Consider the following 6,390-nt stretch of genomic DNA (forward strand, 5'->3'; position numbering starts at 1 on the left):
GTGGAGACTACCCCCTTCCTGGAGGAAAAACGTCCTGTCCCGCTCATCAGGCCACTTGCCGGGGCTTTGACAAGTTAAACCACTTTGAAGTAGTATGTCGATCCAAAGGAAAAGGGAGTGGCCAAAACAAACGCCGGCACACAGTGAACAAAGTGAACGAGGACGAATCAAGTGACGAAGGTGAAGTATACACATTCTCTCTGAGCACGAAGACCCTGAAGGATCAGCCTCTCTTCAAGATCAAGGTACTTGACATGCCAGAAACACTTATGGCTGACTCTCGAGCGAGCATTAACATCCCACATGAAAAATAATACCGCAGGTTACCCAATTGTCCCAAGCTTGAACCGAGTAATGTAAGAATCTACGGATACCAGCCAAAAGTTCCCCTTGGCGTCCTGGGAAAATTCAGTACCACGCTTGAGTCGGAGATGAAAAAGCTGCTCGCCAAGTTCTATGCAGTGAAGGGATCCAGTGGCTCCCTGCTCGGATGGAAGACTTCACAAGATCTTAGTCTGCTTCAGACAGTTCAGCAAGTCAAACTCCTACCGTCCAAACTGGAAACAGTAACACCCTCGGGTCTATTAGCAGAATATGACGACCTGTTTCATGGGCTAGGCAAACTCAATAACTATCAGATAAAATTGCACATCGACAAGGAGGTAACACCCATTGCGCAGCCACACAGAAGAGTCCCATTCCATGTTTGTAAGCAGCTAGAGGAGCAGCTAAAGCGAGACGAAGAGTTAGGCGTAATAGAGCGTATCGAAGGCCGTACGCCTTGCAATTAAGTGTCCCCAATCGTCGTCGCACCTAAACCGAAATCTCTAGGCAAGGTACGAGCGTGCGTTGACATGCGTCAGGCAAACAAGGCAGTCAAACGTGAACGCCGTATCACCCCCCACGGTGAAAGAAATGATCGGCGACTTAAATGGGGCCAGAGTTTTCAGCAAACTAGACCTCAATCAGGGCTACAACTCATACTCATACTAATACATCTTTATTTAACGAGGGTAACATATTAACTTTACACGAGTTTTCTAACATATGGCTCTTACCTTCCCACCCATCCCACCCCACAGGAGGACATCCATCACACAGTAATCTCGTGCGTGGGAAATTAACGCCTCCTTCCTCCTACCCCAAACCTGCAGGAGACGGAACCTCCATTTATTCGTCCCTATCCGGGAAGACTAGTATATCTAATCATTTCTTGATGTTATAGAAAGGTAGCAAATTCTTCTCAATTATTTTTAGGCCTTGAGTGTTGGTCCGGCTGGGCGGGCTCGAACCCTCGACCTCCCGCACAACAGTCCAACGCACTATCCATTGGGCTATCTGGGCGGCGGTTGAACTGGCATCCGAATCAAGGTACAACACCACCTTCAGCACACACATGGGCCTCATGAGGTAGAAACGTCTCAACTTTGGTATTTCAAGTGTCGCTGAGATTTTTCAAAACGTAATCCGCAAGACGCTTGAGGACATTGACGGCGCAATTAACATCAGTGACGACATACTAGTGTTTGGAAAGACGCTCGAAGAACACGACCAGAGCTTGAAGGCTGTGTTCCAGAGACTTAGAGAGAAAACACAAGTTGGAATTATTTGGATACGTGTTCTCCAAAGATGGGATCTCGCCGGACCCGAAGAAAGTTGCAGATGTCGTAAATCTTCAGACACCGTCAACAGCATCAGAAGTTCGCAGCCTTCTGGGGATGACAAACTACTGTTCAAGATTCATCCATGACTACGCTACCAAGACAGAGCCCCCGCGCAAACTCACCCTCAAGGGCTAATCGTAGCGTTGGACGGAAGAACACGACCATACGGTCAGCCAATTAAAAGAAGCGTTTGTAAGCGCCCCCGTTACTGCCTACTTTGATCCAGAGAAGAATACGGAGATATCTGTCGACGCAAGTCCAGTTGGCTTGGCAGCCATCCTCTCTCAAGTGGACCCGAAAACTGGGGACAGTCATGTCATCACCTACGCAAGTTGCTCTCTTACAGCAACCGAACAGCGGTACAGCCAAACAGGGCGCGAAGCCCTCGCTGTAGTTTGGGCTTGTGAACGTTTACACCTGTACATCTACGGGAAGCCGGTCACAGTCTACACTGACCACAAGCCCCTAGTGTCTATCTACGGAAATCCGAGTCTCAAGCTACCTGCGAGAATCGAGAGATGGCCTCTACGACTTCAGCCATACCAGATCACAGTCAAGTATCGAAGAGGAGAAGTTAATCTCGCAGACTACCTATCGCGTCACCCAGCAAAGCATGAGGCTGAAACGAGCCGGCAACAGAAAGTCGCAGAGGAGTACGTCAGCTACCTCGCAACCTCCTCTACTTCCAAAGCCTTGAAGACACAAGAAATAGAGACAGCCACTCAGGATGATGCAACTTTGCAAGCTGTAGCAGAAGTCATTGTGAAGGGCAGTTGGCACTGTGAAATCAAGCGTCCCTGCGTTGATGCTGTTGAGTTTCGCCCTCTTGAGAGGGTGAAGGATGAGCTTACCGTAAGCTCATCTGGCAACCTTATTCTAGGTGGAACCCGCATAGTCGTCCCGAAGAGTCTACAAGACCACGTGATCAACCTCGCACATGAAGGCCACCAATGGCTCGTGAAGACCAAATCACTGTTACGAGAGAGAGTTTGGTTCCCGCATATTGATAAGCTGGTTGAAAGCAAGGTGAAGTCTTGCGAGGCCTCCATGATTGCTACTCCTGAATGTAAAAGAGAGCCCTTACAGACGTCACCACTCCCGGCAGCGCCATGGAAAAAACTTAGTCTTGACTTTGCTGAGATCCCAAACAAAGAGTATCTCCCTCTGATTACTGACGACTACTCCACGTACCCAGTGGTAGAAATTGTGAAATCAACCGCCGCAACGACGGTCATACCAAAGCTCGACAAAGTATTCTCAGAGTTTGGAATCCCTGATTTAGTGAAATCTGATAATGGGTCCTCGTTCAACGGTAGGGAGTTTACATCATTCGCAGATGACCTTGGCTTTAAGCATCGGAAGGTGACTCCAAAGTGGGCACGGGCAAACAGTGAAGTAGAAAGGCTGATAGTTTCGAAAGAAACTGTTTGGGGCTGCGTCGGTGGGAGTAACGAAATAATTTGGATGTATCAACAAAGTTGAAATGGTAAATTGGCCACCGTAACGATTACAAAAGCTGACGTTTCGAGCGTTAGCTCTTCGTCGGAGCGAATAGAGGAATTGTGGGTTGTGTGTGCTTTTAAAGGCAGAAAATGGAGCTACGTTATTGGCGGGGACATGGCAACGAGAAAAACACGAATAAATTAGTGGAATGAAAAGCGTTCGTTGATACCTGTGGGATTTAGACTCCCGGTTTGAAAGATGAGCTTTTGTTCAAGAGTTTTACGGCTTTCCGTGCTACTAAGTGTAAGGAACGACCGCAGATTGCCATATGTTGCTTAGAATGATTACGTAAATTAAAATGTCTAGCGACTGGTTTCGATGTGTCGTTGTCATTCTTTTCCACGTCTCGAAGGTGTTCTCGGAATCGGTCACCTAGTCTTATGCATGTTTCGCCGATGTATATCTTTTTGCAATAAGTGCAAGTTATGCAATAGATTACATTGGCGGAGGTGCACGTGAAGTGATCGGTGATCTTAATGAATCGTTTAGGTTCCGATATTTTATCAGTGTTGTGAATGAAAGGACACGTTTTGCATCGTGCACGAGCGCATTTAAAAGTGCCTGGTTGGTCATTAGTCTGAAAAGAACTTCTGACCAAAAAATTGCCTATGTTTTTGTCGCGTTTGAATGAAACGAGCGGAGGCTGCGAAAAAGATAGTGCTTGTCTCTGGATCGTTTTGAAGTAATTTAAAGTTTTTAAGAATGATGGATTAAACTGAGTGGTTGTGAGGGTGAAACGTGAGAGTGAGTGGAATGCGGTCGGAATCTTCCTTATGCGACTTTTGTAGTGCTGAATGTCGATCAATAAGTTTGGCGCGGTGGTGACCCGCTTGAACGACAGAAACAGGGTAACCACGTTTATCGAAAACCTGGCACATTGACTCTGATTTGTGGTGGAAATCAGAGTCATCACTACATGAGCGACGAAGTCTTAAAAACTGAGAAAAAGGAATGGAATTCTTTACGCGAGATGGATGCGAAGACAAATATAACAAGTGATTATGCGAGTCTGTAGGTTTGTAATACACACTAGTGCATAAACCGTTACCTTCAATTGAAACTTTGATGTCTAAAAAGGATAAAGAATTGTCAGAAATTTTCCAGGTATATTTCAGAGCCGAGTGAAAAGAATTGACTGCGGTTATGAATTGAGTGAGCTCCTCTCTGGTAGAGGAAGTAGCGCCGATACGGTCGTCGATATAGCGACCGTAGAGTTCAGGTTTGGACCTGTCGTATTGGCTGAAAAATTGATGTTCGACAAAGCCTACAAAAAGATTGGCATAGCTAGGTCCCATTTTGGTGCCCATGGCTACACCATTGGTTTGTTTGAAGAAGTTGTTTCCGAATGAAAAACAATTGAGTGTGAGCACTAATTCGGCTAAGCGTAGTAGTGTTTCAGATTTAGGTTCCTTATCAGTACGTTGATCAAAAAAATGTTTAAGGGCCAGAAGGCCCTCGCCATTAGGAATGACAGTGTAAAGAGACGTAATATCCATGGTGAAAAGAAGTTTGTTTTGGCCAAGGAAATTAAAGTCTCGAAAAATTTGAAGAGCATGTTGGTTGTCTTTAATATATGATGGTAAAGTTTTGACGATGGGAGCCATAATTTTGTCTAGATAGCTGGAGATAAGTTCGGTAGGGCAACTGCAAGCCGAGACAATGGGCCGACCCGGGTTGTTAGGTTTGTGAATTTTAGGTAAAAAGTAAATACGAGAAGTTCTAGGAGTGGTTATGATGAGATTTTTTGCTGTGGCCGGCAATTCTTGTTTAGTTATGAGTTGGTTGATCGTATTCTTGACGGAGTTTTGATTGCTGGTAGTGAGGTCTTTGTCGACCTTTTGATAATAAGAGGTGTCAGAAAGTTGCCGCAAAGCTTCTTTTTGGTAGAGGTCGATGCGCCAAACAACGACTGAGCCGCCCTTATCGGCTGCTTTGATAACTGTCTTTGCGTTTTCTAAGACTTTTTAGAGCCGACCTCTCTTCAGAAGAGAGATTAGAAAATTAGGTAATACGTTTGAAATTGAGTTTGTTGATATCGTGGCGGCATTTTTTGATAAAAAAGTCTAATGATGCGAATTGGCCCTCTGGGGGAGTCCATTTAGACTTTCGAGTCTGAAGTGTTTCGAAAGTGTCATTGTTCGAGGTGTTAGAATCATCCTCTTTGTTGTGAAAAAAGGCTTTTAATTGAACGCGGCGAAGTAATTTTCTACGTCGTGTTTAATTGAGAATTCGTCCGTTGTTTTGGAAATGGGAACGAAATTTAAGCCCTTACTGAGGACGGATTTTTCTGGATCGGAAAGTGAGAGGTTTTCTGGAATGGTAAATACAGTTTTGAGGTTTTCTGGTGATGAGTGGTTAGCGATTTGGGGACCGATAAGTTGGTCAAGTTTTGGGCCTTAATTTGGTTCAAATGATTGAAAAGTTTCGAATTAGTTTCCTGGATTTTGGCGCGGATAGATTGTAATAAAACTGCTGGACAGATTTTGGAAAGTTCAGAGCGGCAATGTAGGATTTGTTCGGTGAGGTGATTACGTTTTTGGCACATAGCTCTAATGGTAATTCTCATGATGTTACGTGAAAAATAATTTTGGGCGCACTGAATTTGGTGATGGTATTGTTTGGTGAATGAAGATGCATGAAAATTGGAGCGAAAACCCTTGGGAATAACTTTAGAATGAAGGCAACGACCGATGAAGTTTATGTGGCTACAAAACCTAGTTTTGGCGAAAGTGAGAATGGCTAAACGGAATCCTAGATCTTTACTAATAGGGGGAAAAGGGAAAAGATAACTTACGATTTCCTGGCGTAGCTCCTTTGTGAGTTTCTTGAGGCTCGGCATTGTCCGTTGTTCTGAATGCTGTGGATAGAAAAATGCTAAGACAAAAGTTAGTAGTCACAGCAATCAAAATACAAATGAATAAAGGCTGATAGTTTCGAAAGAAACTGTTTGGGGCTGCGTCGGTGGGAGTAACGAAATAATTTGGATGTATCAACAAAGTTGAAATGGTAAACTGGCCACCGTAACGATTTCAAAAGCTGATGTTTCGAGCGTTAGCCCTTCGTCGGAGCGAATAGAGGAATTGTGGGTTGTCTGTGCTTTTTAAAGGCAGAAAATGGAGCTACGTTATTGGTGAAGTAGAAAGATTTGTGCGCACCGTAAAAAAGGTAATAAAGACAGCAAGGTTGGAGCACAAGAGCTACAAGCAAGAATTAAGCAGAATGC

This window comes from Stylophora pistillata, chromosome 6 (assembly GCF_964205215.1).
Source record: "Stylophora pistillata chromosome 6, jaStyPist1.2, whole genome shotgun sequence".
In the NCBI taxonomy this organism is placed as follows: domain Eukaryota; kingdom Metazoa; phylum Cnidaria; class Anthozoa; order Scleractinia; family Pocilloporidae; genus Stylophora; species Stylophora pistillata.